The 24,371-nt window shown below is 41.6% G+C and overlaps 1 pseudogene; it reads right to left on the bottom strand.

Moving 5' to 3' along the window:
• Positions 1-22,508: 22,508 nt before the first annotated feature.
• Positions 22,509-24,371, bottom strand: part of LOC118833037 — a 2,874-nt pseudogene continuing 1,011 nt past the window's right edge.

Genomic DNA, 24,371 nt, shown 5'->3' with positions numbered 1-24,371 from the left:
CTAGCTCATGTGGTGAAACCTTAGTGGTTTTGACCCTATCAACAATAGAGCCATAAGAAGAACATCAAATTAGGAACCCATAGTTCACTTGAAACTTGAGAGAATTTGGGTTTTTATATAGCCCATTAGAATAATTTACATTTGTCATATATAATTGTCTGATCTTGTTGCTTTCTCAAAATTTTCTACTCCAACTAATTCCAATTTTTCACCTTAGGAGGATCAGATGCTAAGGATCTAATCCTATATATGAAAACAAAGGTAACAACACTTTGTAAGTAGGTACTTTCTACCCCTAGGCTGAATGATTACACAAATGAATTCGTTTAAAGATTCTAACTTTACTTCAATTATAACAAAGGAGCTGGGATGGGATGTGTAAAATACACTAAGCAATGAATTCCCAATTGTATACAAAGAACAGTGTATATCAAATGAGTTGTCTATAGTAAAACATGTTCATTTGTTTTACGCAAATATTGACTACTGCTCCTAGAAGTCCTTTAAGCAATGGGAACAACTGAGCAGTTTGCATGCCTTTCAGGGCAATGCTCTATACACAGGTTTTAATCCCAAGTAACAAACCTAAATAAAATTGGATTACCCATTTAGGTGACACAAGGCAATTCATAAGTTACTCTCTATTAAGATAGCTGATTGTGGGGCAGCTAGGTGGCACAGTGAGTAGAGCACCGGCTCTGGAGTTGGGAGGACCTGAGTTCAAAACTGGCCTCAGCCACTTGACACACTTATTAGCTGTGTGACCTTGGGCAAGTTGCTTAACCCCAATTGCCCTGCCTTCCCCCTTCAAAAAAAAGATAGCTGATTGTAGTGAAATTCTATTCCTTAAAACAAAACAGAAGAGGTTTCTGACTTTAATCTCATGAATTGATTCATATCTTTGTTTCGCAAGCTTTTTTATCTTTGTCCTATTATTCCCATATCATTCTGAATGAATGAGATACTTCAGAGAATTAATCTTATATATGACTATGTAAGTATTAGCAGGCAGATGGCAAGCCCAATCACTAATTTACTTAGCTGTTTAAGATGTAGAATGACTACACATTCAGATTGAAAAGAGTAAGATCTGGATCGAAGGGCTTGGAATATGATATTCCAGAGGTCAATGGAGCTAGGATTAAAACCAATAATCACTTACCAGCAAAACTGAGTGTCATGCTCCAAAGCAAAATATGGATTTTCAATAAAATAGAGGACTTTCAAGCTTTCTCAGTGAAAAGACCAGAGCTGAATAGAAAATTTGACTTTCAAACACAAGAATCAAGAGAAGCATGAAAAGGTAAACAAGAAAGAGAAATCATAAGGGACTTACTAAAGTTGAACTGTTTTGTTTACATTCCTACATGGAAAGATGATGTATGTAATTCATGAGGCCTCAGTATTAGGGTAGCTGAAGGGAATATACATGCATACATATATATATATAGACAGAGGGCACAGGGTGACTTGAATATGAAGGGATGATAACTAAAAAAATAAAATGAAATTAAGGGATAAAAAAAAGAAAACAGTAAGATCTTAGATACTTGCATTGTGCTCATCTCTTCTACCGACCACTTGCCCTGATTATAGAAATTTGCTATAGAAGGAAAAAGCAGGGAAATGATTATAACAGCATCAAAACTGGTCCCCCAGGCCCCAGCCTAGACACAGAATGACTCAACACTTGTATGCCAGGATAAAGCAGCTTTAGTTATGTTTGATTTCAGATAAGAGTCACAGTTAACAGACAATCATATAGAAAGATTCTACTTCATTCACAGGGTATCATAGCTAGACTCAGGATCGATCAGGTGGGAAACAATCCTGTTTAAAAGGAAGTAACATAGCAGGAAAACCAAATTAAGAGGATACTACCTTTGGCCATGACAACTTTGTCTCCTTGACCTTTTCCAGACACAGTCATCTACCTGCAATGGTTCAGGATCACATTCTCTCTGAACAGCTTGTGACATTTCCCTTGAATAGTAGGTTACTGAGTTAATGATCACTCAGACAATCATACCTGAATAAAACTCAGAAAAATGTCAACTACAGTCTCACAAGAGTTTACCTCAAACAGCAAGTTTCACTAAACACAGCCCATAAAAACTGCTGTGAAATGGTACAGAAAGGGAGTTTAGAAGGGTAGGATGTCTCAAAACAACTCTCCAAGCTATTTGTAATATTGAGCAAGGACTTAATCTCATTGACTTTTTGTTTATACTTCCAGTGGGAGATAAGGAGGTTCTCTCCTTCACTGCCTTCACAACCCTGGCCAGGTTGGAGATTGCAGAGATAAAGACAAATAAGAAAAGAAATGAAATCTTTTTTTCTGGCTTGTAGAAATTTATGAGATTGTGAACTAGAGGCTTACAATTGTAACTGAAATGTAATATCTTTATTGTAAGTCTCCAAATTATGGTTTAAAGATTTTTGTAACTTATAAAACATCTTAGTGGATTTTTGAAGGTTTACAACTAGGATCAATATTAAGCTCAAACAGTACATTGTCTCTCTACTTCCTAGAGGGCAATAGATGGTTTTTGTTCTGGTAGAAGGTGATTTCACCTACTAGAAAGTAAGCAGGACTGAAGTCACTTTGAAATGATTCAACAGAATTTAGTTATTTAGGTAAACTAGTAGCTAAGTCACCTAAATTAAAATAGACTATGCAACTCCAGACATAAAAGTATAGCAGTTAATTGGTGTTGTATGAGGAAATCTACTCAGGAGAGATTCAGAGAATAGAATATGATTGGAAAGTAAGAGGAGATGGACTTCAGAAAAGGATTGAAGGTAAAGTGAAGTGAGGAATCAGTATAAAATGAAAGGTCAGTGTCAAAGTTGGTATGGTTTAATCAAAGTCCACTGGAAAGAAAAAACTTGTAAGAAAGAAGGTTTAAAAGTAGAGATAGGAGGAGAATGGATGGAATATTAGAGAAAGCTGGGGTCTGTATACACTGACAGAGTGAAAAGAGGGTTTGAAAGTCAAAGGTTTGAAGTTTTGGAAAGAAGTTGAGAAGGTTTTTGATTCCATTGAGTTAAGAAGTATTTGAGAAACTTGGAAAAGTACCTATTAGCAATTTCAGACAGCCAATGTTCTATCAAATTATAACATTTACCAAATATAAACTACTATATTAGGAAGGCAGAATTTATGATTTCAAAGAGAATCTCATATGTGCCTAAAAGGTCCGGAACCGCAGGATATAAGGAATTCTCTAGGCAGAAGGCAAGAGAACTAAAGCATGTATTTACACTCCACAGTAACAAGCCCACAAACCAGCGTCCCCATTTTGATATTGTCATCAAAAGCTTCCAGGCCCAATAAGTCCGCCTCACAAGGGTAACCAGGAGGCCACAGAGAAGCGAGATGGTATAAGGCAAAATCGTATACATGCTTCCCCTCTACGGTAAGAAGATTACCCACTAGCCTCCAGTCAGCTCTGCTACCAGCAGCTCAGCTTCAGCTGTAGGCGTCTCTGGCTCCAACCGGAAAAGGAAGAGAGGATCTTCAAGCTGTCCTCTCCCCTCTTATAGAGTTTTTGACATCATCAAGTGCCGCCTGAACGACCAGGGCCGATTGGTTCTTGACTTGGCCCCTCCCCCTAGCGTACACCAGGTTAACACACCTCCCCTCAGCCAGCCCCATGACTCATCACACAGGAAGTTCTCTGATTCCTGGCATGGTCGCTGGGCTTCCTGCCCCGGAAGAGCAAGCCCCAGTGTCCAGGGAAACTCAATGAGGTAAGCTGAGTCATTCAAAGAAAACAAAGTCCATTCTGGTTACACTCCACACATCACAATGTTCTAGGATGCACAATCCAATCATAATTTAAAATAAATTATATATCCTAGAACATTGTGATCCAATTATGCAGGAAACTAAAACATATCATTCACAATAAAGCAAAACATATCGTTCAGTGACATTCCCAAATATTGGTTTACGATTCAAATGTGATCCACCCCTAGATACCAGCCAGATAATCTCTTCAATCAATAATCCCAAAATAATTATTAATAATTCAAATGTCCACCCCTAGATCTTTGTATCCATTACATAGGATCAATAATATTATAACAATAAAACAATATAGCAAGGATAACACAAAATAAGTACACAGAACACTATCATCATTCCCCCCCTCAAACAATTGGGGCTCAAAATCTTGGGGCAAGGGGTGAAGGTCTCATTTTCCATAGCTTCTTCTTGCTGAAATTGGATGTAGAGGTGTCCCTGCCCCAAAGAGTCCCATTCCAGAGTTCAGTTCTTTAGCGAGCTGGCAGGAATTCCAAGAATGCTACGTGCTTAGGCAGTCACCGGAAACTGCAGGGTGCTTAAACCTGCAGGAGACAGAACTAGCGACAAGGTTAACTAAAACAGAGAACAAAAAGAGTAGGCAAATATGGGCTATTATCCTTCAAATAAAATCATCTCCAGTTTAGTTGAAATTTCAGTTATGCAGAGATCCAATATCAGAGCCAAACTCAGATGGGAAATGTTTCTTTTTAAACGGAACACAATGAGGAAACTAAGCCAAGAGGATCCCACCCTAGATGGAGACCAGGATTGTCCTCCCAGCCTTTCCCCAGATGTACAAGGGAAACCAGGAGGATCCCATCCTAGATCGACTAGGATTGTCCTCCCAGCCTTTCCCCAGATGTACAAGGGAAACCAGGAGGATCCCATCCTAGATAGACTAGGATTGTCCTCCCAGCCTTTCCCCAGATGTACAAGCTTTCATCCGTTAATCACACAAAGTCACCTTCCCTCTGAGTGGCTTGTTTCAATTACCAGCATCAGCCATACCTGTGGGATCCGTGAATCTAATATTATAGCCCTATTCACGGTAAAATATATGGTTCAGGGGCACGATTTGGTAATTATCTTCCCCTGAATAGACAACTGTTACAGTGTTGTTCTTTCCATGGGCTATGACTTCTGCAGCCTTTGGAATATCATCTGGCTTTCGTTTTACCCATACCTTAGCTCCCAACTTTATTCTATCAATGGAGCAAGCCCCTTTTGCCCCTCTAGTAGTTATTTTGGGAGGAGGGTCAGTTTTCACAAAGGGTATTTTTTCACAGGGGATAATAATCACTTGAACTATCCTATCATTCCTACCAAATTGTACAGGTTTTTCACCCAAATTTTGGAGTGTCACAACAATTTCTTTTTGATAATTCGAATCTATCACTCCAACCAATACATGTACTCCTTGAGCTGCTAATCCTGGTTTAGGTAATATCTGTCCAAAATGATTCTTGGGGATCCTCATACATACTCCAGTAGGAGTTTTTCTTATCTCTTTCCTATTCAACCTAAAATTCTCTATACAATGTAAATCATATCCTGCCGAACCAGGTGTTCCTGGACATGGTAGGGGGACATCTTCCCTCACAGTCCAAAATTCAATATTTTGGATCTCACGTGTTTGCTGTTCTCTAATCTGCAAATTTGGGGTCATCATTCTGGCTAGAGGTGTACTCCCCCCTAAGGGCCTATTATTCAAATTACGTAAGGCAATAGACAAATTATCCTTCCAATGTCGATATGAATTATTAGAGCTTAATTTTCTCAGCTGTTCTTTCAACAATCCATTCATTCTTTCAATCAGCCCAGATGCTTGTGGGTAATATGGAATATGATATATCCATTCTATATTATTCAACACACAATATCTTTTCACTTCTTTGCCCTTGGAATGTGACCCATTGTCACTTTGAATCTGCATTGGGGTTCCATAGTATAAACTTATAATATCTAGGGTTTTACAGGTGTTTTTCTGAGTTGCATCCTTATAGGGACAAGCCACTAGTACACCTGAATAGGTGTCAACACACGTACATACATATTTACATCCTTTATCCTGGGGTAGTGGGCCAATATAATCTATCTGCCAAATTTGGGCTGGAACTTTTCCCCTTGCTATTTCTCCAGTTACTATCCTAGGAAGAGTTCGTTCTTTTTCTAATTGACATATACAACACCCCTCTGTTATTTGTTTTAACAACGTATGAGAGATACTGATACCTCGATCCTGTGCCCATCGGTGGGTGGCCTGGACCCCAAAATGGCCGGCGGTCTGGTGGACCCACCTTGCTAAGGCTGAGTCATCAGTTGGAGTTGGAGTAGGGACAATACATTCAGTGGCAATCTTTGCTAGTCCATCCGTGTGTGCATTGTACTCACGCTCTGGTGTGGTCAGGGTCGCGTGAGCATCAACATGAAAAACTGACAAATCCATAACCAAAGACATGTCCCATATATTTTCCCATAACTCTTTACCCCAAACTTGTTTGCCATGAATCTCCCAATTCTGATTCCTCCATATAGGCATCCAAGTAGCTAATCCATTAGCTACCGCCTATGAATCAGTAAATATATGACACTATCCTCCCTTCTCCATTCTGATGGCCTGATGTACTGCCATCAGTTCAGCATATTGGCTACTTCCCCCTATCCCATAACTTTCCAGAGTTCGCCTAGTACAGGGGTTATAGGCTACTGCTTTCCAATGTCTCTTCTGTCCTAAATATTTTGCTGTCCCGTCAGTAAACCAAGCGTGTTTCTTCTGTTCTACACTTAGTCCATCATACCCATTATTCCATTTCACTAAGGATGGCACCATCTGTTGCTTAGATTCAAGGGGTTTTTCGTTTCTCTCAGTGCCAATGTTCGCCACCGATTCATGTAAAGCAGAAACTCCACTTTTGCCTGCTCTGGACCTATTCTGAATATACCACTTCCATTTGATTATGCTCGCCTCTTGTGCATGTCCAATTCTGTGAGAAGCTGGGGTACTCATTACCCAAGTCATAATTGGAATTCCAGGCCTTAATATCACTTCATGACCCAGGGTTAGTTGCTCAGTTTCTACTAAAGCCCAATATGCAGCTAACAGCTGCTTCTCAAAAGGTGTATACTGCACTCCAGATAAGGGCAGTTTCCTTGACCAAAAGCCTAAAGGTACACTTCGGCTCTGTTGTTTTTGCCACAGACTCCAATTTGCATAGTCATCTTGTACAGTCACTTGTAACTCCACTGGCCCATTTTGCATAGGCCATCAGTCCAGAGCTAATTGCATAGCAGCCTTTGCTTCCTCAAAAGCTCTACTTTGTTCAAGGCCCCAATCGAATTCATATTTCTTTCTGGTGACTTTATACAAGGGTTTTAAAATCTGTCCCAAATGTAGGATGTGGTGTCTCCAATAACCAAATAGCCCTATGAACTTTTGGGCCTCTTTCTTATTAGTAGGGGTGGGAAAATCCTGAATTTTTTGTCGAGCTTGTGGGAGAATTTCTCGCAGTCCTCTATTCCACTGTATCCCCAAGAATTTTACAGTTTGAGCTGGCCCCTGAACCTTTGCGGGGTTGATTTCCCTTCCTTTGCTTTTCATATGGTCAATTAATAATGCTAAACTCTCCTCCACTTCTTTTATATTCTTTCCCTGTATCATGATGTCATCTATGTAATGTGTAAGCTGTACACCAGGTAGCTTTAATTCATCCAAATGCTCAGCTACAATCCTGTGGCAAATAGTTGGGCTATGAATATATCCTTGTGGCAGGCGTGTAAATGTATACTGTCGGCCTTGCCAAGTAAAAGCAAACTGGTTCCATTGCTTGGGGTCTATTGGGATCGTAAAGAAGGCATTGGCCAAATCAATAACTGCATACCAAGTCCCTTCATGTTTTTGTATTCTCTCTATTAAAGTAACCGTGTCTGGAACAGCAGCATACAAGGGAGGAGTCACTTTGATCAGCTGTCTATAATCTACTGTCATCCTCCATGTCCCATCTGACTTTCGGACTGGCCAGACAGGGTTGTTCCATTGAGTAGTTGTAGGGACTAACACTCCTGCCTCAACACATTCTCTTATAGTGTTGGCAATTTCATCTTGCCCACCTGGCACATGATATTGCCTCGAAGTAATTACTTCAGAAGGTTCGGGCAAAGTGATTGGATCCATCTTGATTTTCCCCACTAAGACTGCATTAATGCCTATTTTCCTCACAGCAAATTGGTATTTCTCTTCAGGTAAATTTAAGGTCATACCCTTCAAAATGTCTATTCCAATGATGTATTCAGGAATAGGCACAATAACCACACTATATTCTTTCTTGGGCAACTGTCCAATTTTCATCATCAATTTAACTTGTTTGGCTGATATTTCAGTCCCTCCTAGTCCTGTGATGGTAATAGGAGTTCCATGGCTGAATTTGTCTGGATTCCCATAGATAAGGGTGGCCTCGGCCCCAGTGTCTATCAATGCCCTAGTTACTGTACTTGACCCATTTTTCCAATATATGGTCAAGTTAATGTGAGGTCTGCAATCCAGCTTACGTATTTCCTTAATTTGGGCTGGGGCCTGGCCTGTTTCCTAGTATTCCCTGGCATGTGATTCACTTGGGTATGAAGGTTCACCATCTGTAGCATTTGCAGGAGCAGTTCTTATTTCCCTATCTCTCCTGTTATCGAGTCCTTTATCTCGATACAACCTGAACAATTCATTGGTTGGAAGGCCATCTATCATTTCAAAACCTACCCCTGCTCTCAATAGAGCAGTGAACATTTCTTTTCTTGTCACTCCATTTTGACGCCAAGTTTGCTGGCTGTTCACCCTTCTCTCTCAAGGAGATCTATCCCTTCCCCAGTCTCCTAAGTCATGTAACTGTAAAATCTTATTTATCACCTCCGTAAGATGGGTCCCTACTTCCCCAAGTAACAGATTCAAAATTAGTTGTTTATAAGCAGGGGGAGCTGTCCTAATTATTAAATTCCTATGAGGGATTCCTATGGGATCATTGTAATATTTGTCTGCAGTTCCTGTCATAATAGCAGTCTTCATTACCTCCTCCTTTAGTCTCATGATACAATCTTTAAGTGAATACCAGGGTCTGTGCTCAGTGGGCCATGTAGAATCATTAGTATATCTCTTATTGCACCCCGCAGCAGCTAATGCCAACAGAGTAGTCCTGCTAGCATCATCTCCTCACTGATGATGTTCCCTAAAAGCTTGCTGAACTAGAGGATCGTGGCTGATACCTATGAATCTCATACAGTCCCTCTTATCTACTAATATTCCACCGGCCCCTTGATCACTGAGCCTTACCATCCAAGATATTAATGGTTCTCCTACTCTTTGGCTGAATCTACTCAAAATATCTGTGACCTCTTGCGGTGAGAAATCTTCCTGAAATTCCCTTGTAACTAAATTGCCACCTCGGGTTTCTATCCTCCTCCTTTCTACGGGACAAACGCTTGTCTGAGTATTTAACCATCTCCCATTCTCTGTGCGAGGGATGTCCTGAACCCTAGTAGCGTTTTCTGTCTCAGCCCCTAACATTGTCTCATTTTCCCCCCACCCGCTTCCCCTGCCACCATGGCAAGGACAAAGCAGGCAGTCAGGCTTGGTCTGGGCTGAGTTGGGATGCACTCTTGGCTTATTTGGCCTCCTGTTGCTCCTAGCCACATTAATAGAAAAGTTCTCATCTGAGTCAGTGGGTTCTTGAGCAGCAATTTGTTCTCCTGCTATCTGAGATTCCCCTTCTTGCTGTGGGGTAGGAGTGCCCCCATCTCTTTCACTTAATCTCAATCTTTCATATACTAGCCGGTAGGCTGATAACACTATCCAGCTTTGCCTAGATAGTGATGCCCCTGACTGAATCCCAACCTCTTGTAAACACCTTTCCAAATCCTTAGGATCTCCTCTCTGTAGCCTTGGTTCCCAGTTTTCACAGGGTCCGGCTTTTTTAGCCAATTCCTTTGATAAGGAGGAATAAAATGGATCCTCCCACCCTGGGATATTCATCTCTTCCTCTGAAGTTCTTCTGCTTCTGAATAGAGATCTTATATCTAGTGATCCCATCCACCTCGTCGCCAAATATATTAGGAAGGCAGAATTTATGATTTCAAAGAGAAGCTCATATGTGCGTAAAAGGTCCGGAACCACAGGATATAAGGAATTCTCTAGGCAGAAGGCAAGAGAACTAAAGCATGTATTTACACTCCACAGTAACAAGCCCACAAACCAGCGTCCCCATTTTGATATTGTCATCAAAAGCTTCCAGGCCCAATAAGTCCGCCTCACAAGGGTAACCAGGAGGCCACAGAGAAGCGAGATGGTATAAGGCAAAATCGTATACATGCTTCCCCTCTACGGTAAGAAGATTACCCACTAGCCTCCAGTCAGCTCTGCTACCAGCAGCTCAGCTTCAGCTGTAGGCGTCTCTGGCTCCAACCGGAAAAGGAAGAGAGGATCTTCAAGCTGTCCTCTCCCCTCTTATAGAGTTTTTGACATCATCAAGTGCCGCCTGAACGACCAGGGCTGATTGGTTCTTGACTTGGCCCCTCCCCCTAGCGTACACCAGGTTAACACACCTCCCCTCAGCCAGCCCCATGACTCATCACACAGGAAGTTCTCTGATTCCTGGCATGGTCGCTGGGATTCCTGCCCCGGAAGAGCAAGCCCCAGTGTCCAGGGAAGCTCAATGAGGTAAGCTGAGTCATTCAAAGAAAACAAAGTCCATTCTGGTTACAACTACAGAATTAATTTGCAGCATGGAGTTATTCACATATAGCATATTAAAATTCTGTCTTTGAAGAACCATTAGAAGGACATTTCCTAATCCCTACAGCCTCATGGATTCCAAAAAGAGGAGGATGGTAATATGAGGCTGCCATCATGAATCTTTGAAAGTGAGCTAACTGAAAACAGTGAGCTCTATAATTTGAGGTACTATCAGCTAATGGCCCTTGGGAAGATTGAGATTTTCAGTGTTAGCATTTGTGATGGTAAATCCAGATATAATTTGGTTAAAGTTTGTCCTAACATTATAATGTGGTCCTATTTATGGTGAGATGTGTTCTACTAGGATAATTGTGGTAAATCAGAACTTAATGCAAAATAAATTTGATATGTAGCATTGAGGCAATATGCTTGGAAAATTCATAGATCAGGAAAACCTGAGTTCAAATGCAGTCTCATAAATTTATTAGCTTTGTGACTGTAAGCAAGTTACTTCATCTGTTTGCCTCAGTTTCCTCATGTGTAAAATGGGATGGTAATAATACCTACCTCCCAAGGTTGTTGTGAGGAACCAATGGGAAATTTTTTCCATACTTGAAAAGCAAGGTATACATCACACAAACTTGTAGTTTCAGTATAATCCTTTTTCTATTCCACTTTATATGTGGAAATGCTCATTTTATTTGGTATTGAGCAAGTTTGGAATTTTTTTAAGAGCCAATAGCAAAGTCAAGACTTGAAAGCAGGTCCTCTAGTTCCAGATCCCAACACTTTCTACTTTCTCCAGTACCATGTGGTTTAGACCAGAGGGGCAAGGAAGAGGCAGCTCCAGAAACAGCATCTTGTCAGTAGCTCCTCTGAACTTTAACTTGGGAACAATAAACAGAACACCTCGGGAGGGGGATGCCCTAGGTAGGCATCTATCCTACTAAGTCTGTTAAGGATGATCATTTGTCCTTATTTCAAAAGCTGAACTTTATATGCTAGGAAAACAGTCTTTTATAGAAAGTAAGTCTTCCCTTTAGCAATGTACATCCCCCCCGCCCCGAAGTGAGTTTCCCTTAAGATTCAGAGAAGCACCATCCATAGTTTGTGGATCAGGATTTTAAGGTGTATTTAAGGCTGACCTTAAAGGAACAGAAATGCAACTCCTTCCTTCAATAACAATGAATGATGACTAGCATGGTTTTGAGACAGGTTCATAGGATCAGAGCTGGAGCTAGAAGAGAGCTTAGAGCTCATGTAGTCCAACCCCTTCATTTTGCAGAGGAGGAAACAGGTCAAGAGAGTTTCAGTGACTAAGACACTATTGGTGGAGTTGTGAACTGATCCAACCATTCTGGAGAACAATTTGGAATTATAACCAAAGGGCTATAAAATGCTACATACCTCGTCTCCCAAAAAGATCAAGGAAAAAGGAAAAGTTCCTATATGTACAAAATATTTATAACAGCTCTTATTGTGGTGGTAAAGAATTGGAAATTGAGGGGATACCCATCAACTGGGGAATGGCTGAACAAGTTGTGGTACATGAATGTAATGGAATACTGTTGTTCCATAAGAAATGATGAGCAGGCAGATTTCAGAAAAACCTGGAAAGACTTAAATGAACCGATGCTGAGTGAAGTGAACAGAACCAGGAGAGCACTGCATACAGTAACAGCAATATTGTCCAATGATGAACTTTGAGTGACTTAGCTCTTCTCAGTAAAACAGTGATCTAAGATAAATCTGAAGCTCTTATGACGAAAAATGTTGTCCACCTCCAGAGAAAGAACTGATTGATTCTAAATGCAGATTAAACATACTTTTTAGCTTTATTATTCTTGATGTTTTTGGTCTGATGTTTTGGTCTGCATTTTCTTTTGCAACATGGCTAATATGGAAATTTCCACCATTACTAAAATACACTTCCTGCATCCCAGCTATCCTCATCCCCCTCCCTCTGAAATCTGTACTCTGCTTCTAGGACTCCGACCTCTGATGTATATGTTTCAGTCATATCCTGCCCGGAACCAGGCATCTACAACACTTCCTGGACATTTCCAGACTAAGGAACTAGAGCTATAAATGAATTCTTTCAATCTAACTTTTATATCTTGTCTTCCTTGTGGAAAATATTATACTATTTCATATCATTTCTAATTTCAACCAGACCCAGAGCCTCCATTAATGAGTAACTGGATGAAGATCCAGGACCTGGGCTTCTTTGTTCTCTCTAAAAGTTTGCTCAGGTAATAAATACCCTTACCTCTGTCAACAAGGCCAGATTAGACTTACCTAAGGACATTACCCTAACCCCAAGAGAGATTACCTTGCTTAATATTCTACAAGTATATTCTATGTTATGGAATGTAATGAGACACAGAGACGCTGGGCTGTAGTTTCAACTGACTTTTGTCAACATCCTTTACAACTCTATTCCATTAGGGAAAATCCTCGTCTTGTATCATGGTTAAACATACATGGGGGTCATAAAAATGAGGTCATACAGGCTTGCTAGCTCTGCTAAAATAACGTATATAAGTTTTCTCATTGCTTTGTTCAGGCAGCCAGAGTTTATACTCTGACTCCTTGTACGTACAAGTAAGCTAGCTCCACTATGCTTTAAGGGAAAATAATAAACAACACGGATTTTTCTATCACCTAGCTCTGTTGTTTCCTTCAACCAAATTTTCAGGTTTAACAGTTATGGTGCCGTGACTTTCGGATGGAAATGATGGAAACGGAACAATGCAGCCCAACCTTGCCAATGCTTTTGGGCGCCATAGGATTAATTTTTCCTGGAATTTTGGCCTTGACAAGGTGGGGTAAGTTGTCTCTCTTCCCAGCTTCCAAAAAGAACTCCCACAAAATTGGTTGAAGTCTGAAAATTCCCTTTAAGCTAGCTCTGGGGGCAGGGATCAAATCTGTGGTAAAACACAGATCTGCAGGCAAACACACATAGATCCCCTGGAAACATTGATTGATCTAGAAAATTAACTATGGATCAGTCAGGAACTAGAATTAGAAGTCCAACCGTTCCTCCACTCCCTCCCTTCCTTCCCTTGGAGGCTCTGGTCCTGGGGAGAAAAACTGCACTTTGCTTTTTCCCTCCCCTTCTGCCTCCCAGGAAGGGCTCTGATCCTGAGGGAGGTAACTCTGTTCTGCTACCGTTGCCTCCTCTCTCTCCTCCCTTCCCCCCCTTTCCCCCTTTTCCTTAAGGGCTCTGTTTTTGCCTTCTGCCCTATTCCTGCTTCCTTCCCTTGAAGGCTCTGATTATGGGGAGGATAAATGCATTTTATCCTTACTCCTCGCCTTCCTTTACCTGTCCTAGTCCTCCTCCATCTCCCCTTTCCCCTTCCTAAGGGATAGGATATGGAGAGTCAGAAAAATCAGGAACACCAAGGCTTCCCCAAACACCATAGGGGTGCTAATAGCTAACTCATGAAAGCTTCTAATTCTCTGTTGTTTAAACTCTGAGCTCAGTCTGTATTTGCTCTGTATTTGTTTTGTTAATTGTCTGTGTGAGAGCGTGTGCTGTGAAATGTCTATACTTTGGTAAAATCTGAAATGCAGGTAGCCAGAGAGAATTCTAAGGCTGCAGTTAGGGAAACAGAGACTCTTATTTTTTTTTCAATGTTTGGTCTGGCCAACCGAACTTGAAGAAAAAAATAGAGCTGAAACATTTTAGCATATTCTGGGATTGATTATTCATTAAAAGTTTGGAAATTGGTTAGTTGGATTTTGGGACAGAACTCCTGAGACTGTAAAATCCCTCCAGGAGCTCACTCTTGCTAAAACACCCTCCCAATGCTGATCACTTAGGTGAAGTTACTTGAGTTACAATCATTGAGATCTTTCACTATTGTCTTGTCTCTGACCAAGCCAGAGCTGCAGTAAAAGTTAGAGCAGCTAAAACAAACTCCTTTCCTCCCAAATCAGATTAGGAGAAGATAATGCAGGAGAACTGTAGGGAAAACTTAAATCACCTTTCCCCACCTGGCAAAAGGAGGAGAAGGACAGAAATTCACAGACTGACAGTATTCTGACAGTCCTGTGCCCCTGGGTACCTTTGTAGCCCATCCTTTTTGGCAAAGTTTGGTATTGTCACCCAGGTCCTATGCATTCTGCCCACTCTGTCCTCAGCAGCTGCAAACTGCTCTAGGCTCAGTAACTTCTGCTGTTGTGGGGGAAGGGCGAGGTAGATGGATTTGGACTTTCTGACTCCCAGAATTGTCACCACTAGGATACTAGCTTCTGCTCTAGGTAACTTCTCTAGGTAACTTTACACTTCTTGTTCCAATTACAAAACTGTATTTTAATCTCTGTTTGACTGTTTCCTGATTTGTAAAGGGAAAATAATAATGATGGTTGTTACGGGATCAAAATGGTAATGATTGTAAAATGCATAACATAAAGTCTGGTATATGTTAGATACAACACTATTATTATCTCTCTCTGATTTAATGTAATTGTTAACTTTTGAAGTGGTTTTTAAATACCAAAAGTAATAAGCTGAATAATTTCTATATGTGGTAATCTGGAAATGCAATAGATGTCATCTGAAAATTGTTGTTTCTGTATTTCTAAACTTGCATTGTGTTCCCAAAATTCTCTTAGATTGTGGAATTTGAGAAGACCATTGTGTGGTAAGAAATGATATTATAGCAATTTTAATCTGATTTTGATATATGTGAATTGGGTTTTTAAAGGGATGTGATAAAATTTGGAACTGTTATATGTGGTTATAACAAGTAAATAATTAATAATACTGATATTTAACCACAAGAATAGACTTTCTGTGTGAAAAAGTTTTCTATTATGAGAATATATCTGGTGATTTAAAGTTATAGTTTCAAATGATGAGATGAAAGATTCTCTGTGCATGGAGATTTAGAAATGTGTTCACCTAAATTGATAAATGGGTTGTTTCAAGTTTTAAAATGCATAATTATGTTTAGGGCAGTGTTACATTTCTAAATTGTGTAATTTGACAAAAAGATTTATCAGCGATATTGAAAAAAATATGGTTTTAAAGGCAATAATCTTTTCTAAGTATTGGGCCTTAGAAATTAAAATGTTCCCACTAGTGATTAAAATAATTCCTCTTATAATCTGGATGTTGTTAGATTAAGAATTGTAGTTAATTAAGAAATTGGGGTTTTTAGCTGAAACAAGAACTTTTGAAACCATCTAGTCATAAATTCTTATCAATCTTGTGTGGTTTTCTGTGTAGAGGAATTCTTATGGAAAAAGTTTTTAAAGTCCTGGTAAACCTTATTATTGTGATAAGGCTAATTAATTGGGTATGTAATTTATAGAAACTAAGTGTCCTCCACATTATAACACTTTTTGACTAAGGAACTTTGTAATATCTAGGAATTCTGTGCAATATTTAAGAATGAGGATATTTGGCACCAACTTAGTTAATGAATTCCAGCATTTAAGGGTTAATTTGCTTTAAGGAAAAAGGAGATGTCTATCATTTTAAAACCTTCTAATAATTGTTTTCAGGAAAGTTTAGTGTATAAGATTGATTCTTGAGGTGTCCCTTTCCTCAACCTGTGAGGTTGGTCATTAACCTCTTTGCTTTGTTTAAGCTAGAATGGATTCCAGTACAGACAGTTATGTCAGTAAAAATCACTAATTTATGAGCTATTTTGTCTCATGGTTGAAACGTAAAGGAAGGCTGAATAATGGGTTTGAAAGATTTGGAAAGGTAAATAAAGGTATAATTGGAAATAGGAAAGGCAGATAAGAAGTTTAGGGACAAATGGAAGTTAGCTAAGCCTCTCCTGTCCCAAGGGAATACTAGTTTCAAATGGTTTAAGTTAAGTTGAGAGTGTGAGAAAGTATTTTAGAAGACAGAAAAGTTATGTAGCTTGATTTGATAATTATTAGCTCAATGAAATTTGGGACAGTCCTATCTGAAGGATATTTATTTGCTATTTAAGATTTTATGGGACTACAATTTAATATTGTTTTAAACTCTGATTACAGGAATAGGTCACATGAAGCCAGTAATGGAATGGCAGGCATTACAGACTGAGAATTCTTAAAGGTGAATATCTGTGCCTGGGAGAAAGTCTTGAAGACGACCTTGGACGCAACCTAGGTAGGATCTTCCTGACTCTATTCCCAATTCTGCTATTTCCTTTCTGAAAAGGAAAATCCCCACCTGGTTACTCCTAAGCCCTGCTTTCAGCATCTAATGGCTATATGATTGGCTAACAGATATGACTCATGCCTGGAATCAAACAGAGCTAAGGAAGTTCTTTCCTTCTGTTAAGATATATGAAATTGTCCCTCTTTTCTTCATAGCAAATTTATATTATCAGGAAGTTTTGTAAGCACAATGCTAAATCTATTAGGTAATAGATGAATATTGGAATATCTCTGAGTTATTATAATAGGATACAGGAATGAATAGCTTACAATTTTAACCTATGCTCATGACCAAATAAAGATCAGAAGGATATAGAGATAACATCCTCCAAAAGGAGGAAATGATTAGACAAAGTAATAAGGCAACGATGTAATGTGATAAATGTCTAATTAAATAGGATAGCAAATTTTGAGAGGAAAAGGCAATAGGACCAAATTGATTCCTCTAAGAATTATATACGGATGTGTATGATGGGCTCCAAAATTTATCAGTCATGGAAATTCAAGCTCATAAGTGTGTTTTGGTAATAAGATCTTAATTGTGGATTTTTGTACAAGAAAATTGTATAAGATAGTGGTACAGGTGAAATTATATCTCCTTTGTAAAGTATCTGTCTGATGATTTTAAAAGGAAGATGAATTCAATTTATGGTTGGACCTTTATATTTTAAAGGATTCTTATACCAGGTACAAAATTTAGGTAAGGTTAGAAACAGTAGATGATATATGAGCTGAAATACTCTGAAGTTAAAAAAAAAAGGAGAGCCAAATTTAAGTGATTGTACTAAGTTATATTAAGTAAGTAAGAATTGTCTGAGAATTTCTAGATCTGAACCAGAGAAGCAGAACTCTCTTTTACTATCTAGGAACCAGATAACTACAATCAGGCACCTGAAACTTTATTGTAATTATTTAAACTCAGTCCTGTGTGGCTGGGATACAGAACCATTTATTGTACTGTTTGAACTTAGTCCTGCGTGGCTGGGACCTATGTTGTGCTGTTTCTCAATTATCAAATCACATGTGTTCTGGGAGCTCCTGTCAGATCTGACTACTTCTACAGCTGCCAACTTGTGGATATGGACTCCTTGATCCTTATATCACATCTGATGATTGCCCGTGCTCCTGAGTGGACATCTGAGCCCATAGGACACCTTGTCCTCCAGTTTCAAAGAGCCTGAAGGGGACAGCATCAGACGCAGGCAACCTTCCCAAGAGCCCAGACCAGAACCTGAGCAAAGAACTGTTCTTTCCCTTTCTGAGTCCCTTGCATTCCCAAGACTGTTTACTTGTACCTTTGGTGTCTTTAGCTTATTTTACTTAGGTGCTCTAGTTTCCCCATTGTGCTCCCTACTGATCCCCCTTGCAACTTGCTCCCCCTGCTTGTTTACAAGTAGTTTATAATTACTGTCCATCTCTGGGGATGTCCAAACACAGAAAGAGAAAAAAAACCTGAATCCACCTAGATAAGGATTTTTAGAACTCTCAAGGTAAAGGTTTTTTCCATACCTTAATTGGTCTTCAGGTGAAGCTTTCAGCTTACCTTTGACCAAAAGGAGGAAATGTGGAAAATATTATACTATTTTATATCATTTCTAATTCTGAACCAGACCCAGAGCCTGAATTAATGAGTAACTGGATGAAGATCCAGGACCTGGGCTTCTTTGTTCTCTCTTAAAGTTTGCTCAGGCAATACCCTTACCTCTGTCAACAAGGCCAGATCATTAAGGACATTACCCTAACCCCAAGAGAGATTACCTTGCTTAATGTTCTACAGGTATATACTATGTTATGGAATGTAATGAGACACAGAGATGCTGGGCTGTAGTTTCAACTGACTTTTGTCAACATCCTTTACAACTCTATTCCATTAAGGAAAATCCTCGTCTTGTATCATGGTTAAACATACATGGGGGTCATAAAAATGAGGTCATACAGGCTTGCTAGCTCTGCTAAAATAACGTATAAAAGTTTTCTCATTGCTTTGTTCAGGCAGCCAGAGTTTATACTCTGACTCCTTGTATGTACAAGTAAGCTAGCTCTGCTATGCTTTAAGGGAAAATAATAAACAACATGAATTTTTCTATCACCTAGCTCTGTTGTTTCCTTCAACCAAATTTTCAGGTTTAACATCCTCCATTAGAATGGGAGCTCCATAATGGCAAGTGCTATCATCATTTCTGGTACGTATATCTCTAGTTTGTATCATGGTATCACTTCATATAAGTGAATAGTATATGTTTCTTTTTGAAAAATGAACTTCCTTTATCAATAACCTTTCATTTCTGCCCCATCTGGCAAAAACCAGTGTCCTCTCTCCATTGCAGTCCTCAGGCTACCAACAGTTGTAAACCAGACAACTCAAGACTGCCCGCTCCCACCCTGCAGATACTTTGCAAGTTGGACACAGGTACTCATAGTGCTGGACAAGCAGATAATCCCCAGTCACAATCCTTCAGGTAAGGTATGACCACAAAGGTTAGCCATCTGACCTTCAATTATGCTCCCCACCTCACTGGACCTTACTCTCTGGCCTGTAACTATGCTCAGACCCCAGATATTGCCATCTGATCTTTCAATGTATCATGAGGATCCCTGGGCCTTACCATCTACCCCATACCTGAACAATCCACCATGTTTTCTTTCCCAGTTAGCATGGGAGCTACATAAGAATAGAGTCATGCTCTTTGTATCTCTGGTGCTTGACATAGGAAGCACTAAAGACACACTTTGTCAATCATTCACCCATCTATTCACAAACAAATGACAAAAGATGAGAATACTCATTGTTGGAGGGGCTGAGGAAAGAAAGGCACACTAATACACCTTTAGTTTTCAAATTACAACTTGTTTATTGCCAGTTACATCAGTTTACATGAATATTTCCCTCTGTTGTCTCAATATATACTCTCCTCCCTGAACATATGGCACAAGCCTCCCACTCTGAGGACTGGCCTGTATGAACTTAAGGTGGGAAATTGCCCAGACTTTCCAAAACGATCTTCAAACTATACAATGTAGCAATGTCACAGTCATATGTAGAAAATACAAAAATTAATTGCTTTTTGTTTGTTTTCTCATTCACAAGTTGAATTCAGCAGACACTAGTGAGCCAATTGCCATCTGCCTCCTTTGCTAAGCATACAGGGGTGCATTGGTAAGTAAGGTGGGACTTTCTTACTGTTTTAAAATGATTAATTAAGTGTCTTTGATTGAGCCTTACTAGGTGCAAAGCCCCAGGCCCAAACCCCTATCTACTAGGTGCTAAGCCTATGTGGGTATGAAGCCCTCAGGGTGTACGGGGAGTTGCTAAGACCAGAGCCAATAGTAGGAGCCTTAGTTCTGGTCTATCAGATGATGGTTGATGACGGCTAGAGTGTATAAAAAGAGAGAACAGAGCCATTTGCTTGGGGCTCTCACTTTTTTAGGTGTGTTGATGGGGAGACTCTAGGCAGCTGTAGTTAAGAGCCCTCCAGCTTGGAAATTCGGACGTTCAGACTTTGTCAAACTCTGGTAAATATACATTGAGATTTGAATCAGACAAGGTGTGTGTGTTGATGTTTGTAATTTGTTTGTATTTGCTCTGAAATTCAGGGTGCCCCTGAACCAAGTGAATGATATTTGTATGTTGGATTGAAATAAGATTGTTAACCCCTTAACAATACTTTCCCTAGTAAAGCAGATCAAAAGAACTTGTGTTGGCAGCTTTCTGTGTGCTGGTTGTTGGCGGGTCTTACATCCTTACAGCAGCTGCTAGCAGATTGTTCTTGCAAGGGGTCAGGCTAAGGACGAGGCAAGAACTGGGTCTTCTCACAAAAAAAAAAACATAAAACACATTATGCATAGATACACACACACATATACACATACACATAGACCCATACATAGACACACATATATTGTTTTCCCCCATCAAGGCTTTCTGCTGAGCACCCCTGAGCATTCAGATAAACCCCCCCATAGTCACAGGGCTGTGAGTGCTACCTGGGCCTGGAACAGACATCCCAGGGTTCAGAGGCCCATCCCAAGGCTGGTCAGCACTACACAAGTGGCCTATGATGAGAGACAGGTAAGACACATTCTCCTTTCTAGCTCCTCCAGGGAGCTGTTGGAGGAAATTTCTCTTTCTTAGAACCAACACAAATGGTTTTTTGAAGCAATACTTTTTCAAAAAATAATGTCCACACTCCTCAGCCAAGTCCCCTCAAAAACCTGTGCTCCTCTGGAAAAATGGCTCTTCTTATCATCCTCCTGCTTTGATGAGGTGGACTGTTTGTTTAAAACCAGGGGTTGATCTTCCACACTTTAAGTCAACAAACCTGCACCCTAACTAATGCATACAGAACAACATGGGAGGGCCCAAAGAAAAGCACAGGGCTAAGGATATATTTTCCAACGAAAATTAAGACATTCTCATCTGTACCTCAAATATTCTCTACTTGGCCCACAGCAGAAGAGGCTACAAGGGGAGATGGGAGAGGGAAATGGCCCAGTAACTTAAGACCTTGGGGGCTGCTTCCAAAGCTCAGGAGCTAAGAAAACTCTTTGCCTGATGGGAAAATGTATGTTTTTCTCCCCCACAGGGCTGGCTCCTGCCTTCTAGTTGACTGCTCTAGGCCCTAAGGAACACATGCTAACTAGAACTGGGGATGTTCAAATATCATTCACAGTGGACTCCCTCCCCATTAAGGAGAGCCTTCTCCCTTTGATCACCCACCACACAGGAACTTCTGTGTGGACACTCTGAAAACAAAAAATACTTTTTCCCTTTAAAAAGAAAATGGTTTTTTTTAAAGCTGGTGTCCAGAGTCCTGAGCGTGATGCCCTTCTCTTGCCACCCAGAAGGACATTTTGAAATAACTTCTTAGCTTTGGTAGAAAATCCAACCCAACACTTCTTCATCCCTTAAAAAAATAAACAAACAATGCTCCTCCCTGCCTTTCTTCCTGTGCCCTCCACCCCTCCATCTGCTGCTCTGAACCAAGGGGCAGCAGCTCCAGGCCTCTCTGGAGCCAGGGTGAAGGAAGCATGCCTTGGTCAGTCTGGCTAGAAACTTAATACCCCAGTGCCTTCTCCCCAGAAGGCTCAGAGATGCCTAGAGGTAAGCCTGGAAGGGAGGCCCATTCTCAGTGTTTGCTTACAGATGCATTTTGTTTGAGCTGCAATGAAATCCTCTGTCTGCCAAAACCCTAGCCAGTTTAAGTGCTGAGCATCATCCTTCTGAAGGGTCACAGTTCCTGACCCCCAATTGGTTCACACATGGGGAAAGGTTGGCCCCAGTGGGCCTCAGCTTCCAGGATGGCCCATGGAAATGGAGGAGCTCAGGCAGCCCCAAGTCTAAGGTCACCTGCAGCCTGCACTCCCCATTCCTTCTCCAACCTTCACAACTATTCCCCCTCAGACAACAACAAATCCCCCAAAAGAAACTAGTTTGTTTGTCTCTTCCCAGAGATGATGGAGCAGAAGAGGGAAGTCTGTTCTCAGGTTTCTCTGGTTCTGGCCATAGCATGTTAGTCCAGTGTGTGAAATGGAGATCTGTACCCCATTTTGGTCCTTTTTCTTCTGCTTGCCCTCTGTGAAGAATGCACACCTAAATTCTGAGTGGTTCCCCCCTCCCCCAGCTTGTGCTCTCCCAAATATCATTCTGCAATGTCCACAATCCGGTAATGAATAATGACTTTGAAAGAAGGCTTCTCCAGGTCCACCCTTTTTCCCCCTTTTGCCAGCTGGTCACTGGGGCTCCTTCCATGCATGCTGCTTAGAGTCAGTGGTTTTTGCCCTGAATGGCATAGAGTGTTCCTGGAGCATGGGCTTGGGAAGTTACCGGATATGACCGAAGAGATCAAGGACAGACGCAGATGGCCTTGATGGGCGGGTTGGGGCAAAAACCTTCCAAAATCTCAGAGTCTCATCTGCTGCGCCTGTGGCTATGACCTGTCCATCAGGAGACATGGTGAGATACAAAACTCGGTTTTTATGGCCCTTGAGTTTGGCTACTTGTGTCAGGGAGGGGTATTTCCAGATGGCGATCTGGTTTTCTGAGTAGCCATGGGTGCTGACCAGCTCGTTGCTGTTTTTGGACCAGGCCATGTTGAACACCTGAGAATCCGTGTGGATTCTCTGCAGGGTCTGCTCCGTCAGCGAATTCCAGAAATGGATGCTGCAGTCGACCTTCCCGCTAGTGGATGCTAACAGGCCGTGCTGGTGGGGAGACCACGCGATGGCCCTCACGGACGCCCTGTGATGGGCGTAATGCTGGACAGGTTTCAGGCTGGCGAGGTTCCAGAGCAAAATGGTGCTGTCTTTTCCACTTGAGGCCAGCAGCCTGTGATTGGTGGACCACTGGAGCCTACAACCTCAGGGCGTGACCTCGAAGCCTGCGCTCAGACTGCCTGGGTGGGGTGCGGAAGTCTCTCTGGATGATCATCGTATCACGGCTCCCAGAAGAAATCTGGTCTTCATTCCAGGCCAGCACACCGACTCTGGATCTGTGCCCGTCCAGCACAGACACTTTCTTCTCTGCGGCCACATCCCAGATCTGTACGAACCTGTGTCCGTGCCGAGTGCTAGCAAATTCCCCTGGTTGGACCAGCACAAGGAGGTCACTGAATCTCTCTCCACACTCAGGTCACACAGCTGGCTCACCTGGAGTGTATCTGCATTCCACAGGAAAGCACAAGTGCCCAGGCCTACAGAGATGACATTGAGGGAAGACCAGTCTAGTAGGTTCAGGCAGACGTCATTCTCAAGGTCTGGGGCCTCAAGGACTTTGAAAGATTTTGAGGGGATTATTCTTGGGGGTTTCTCTTGAGACATGAGCAAGGTCTGGCTTTGGTTACTGATGGAAGCCAAGCTATATGGAGAGGTTTCACTCCCCACATCAGGTTGCAGCATGTAGGGCTAGGAAATACACAAAAAGTTTCTTCTTCTCTGGGGTGCCAGGCTGTAGCAGCCTTTGCCCCCCTCTCTTCAGATCCTGGACTTTCTCGATGCCAGCCCCCAGAAGCTCATTCTGCAATAAGGCAGAGTAGGTTAGGGCTCCTTTGCTATTGCCCGAGGCGGCCCCTCTGGATTTCGCTCCTTCAGTGGTTTCTCAGAGTCTTCTAAGGCTGTGTGGAATTTCAGGCTCCAGTTGGCTCGAGTTCTGTAGGGGATGAAGCGGTCTCCAGGCTGGCTGGGAGAGGATGCTGGGAACTGCGTGATGTCAGAATCCAGCTCATCTCAGCTCCCCAGATGACAGACACACAGCTCTCCTGGGATCTCCTGGAGCCTCAGCCTGGGCTGGAACAGGATAGGACACTGCCTTTGGTAAAGTCAGGTCATGCACAGGACTGGCCCCTGATGCTGGCCCGGCTAGTAAGAGCAGCCTGCAGAGGGCCAGGTAGACAGCCAGTTGGACAGATGGATGGATAGACGAACGCTCACACAGAGCCACTCAGGATGTCAGTCAGTGGTGGAGATGCCTTTCCAGAACAGTAGTGGGGGTGGGGGATACAGGACTGGGTGACCCAGGAGCTCAGGGCCTGCATCCACGAGGCGGAGATGGCAAGGGAAGTCTGGGAGGATCTTGAGTCTGTCTTGATCTCAATAGATGGAGAAGGTGGTGGTTGGGACCCAGGGAATTTTGGAATCTTGGGCCTAGGGAGAATAACCAAGGTCAGTATGGGAGGAAACACCTTTTGC

This window comes from Trichosurus vulpecula (assembly GCF_011100635.1).
Source record: "Trichosurus vulpecula isolate mTriVul1 chromosome X unlocalized genomic scaffold, mTriVul1.pri SUPER_X_unloc_1, whole genome shotgun sequence".
Classification (NCBI taxonomy): Eukaryota; Metazoa; Chordata; class Mammalia; order Diprotodontia; family Phalangeridae; genus Trichosurus; species Trichosurus vulpecula.
This window is presented reverse-complemented; position numbering and strand designations above follow the sequence as displayed.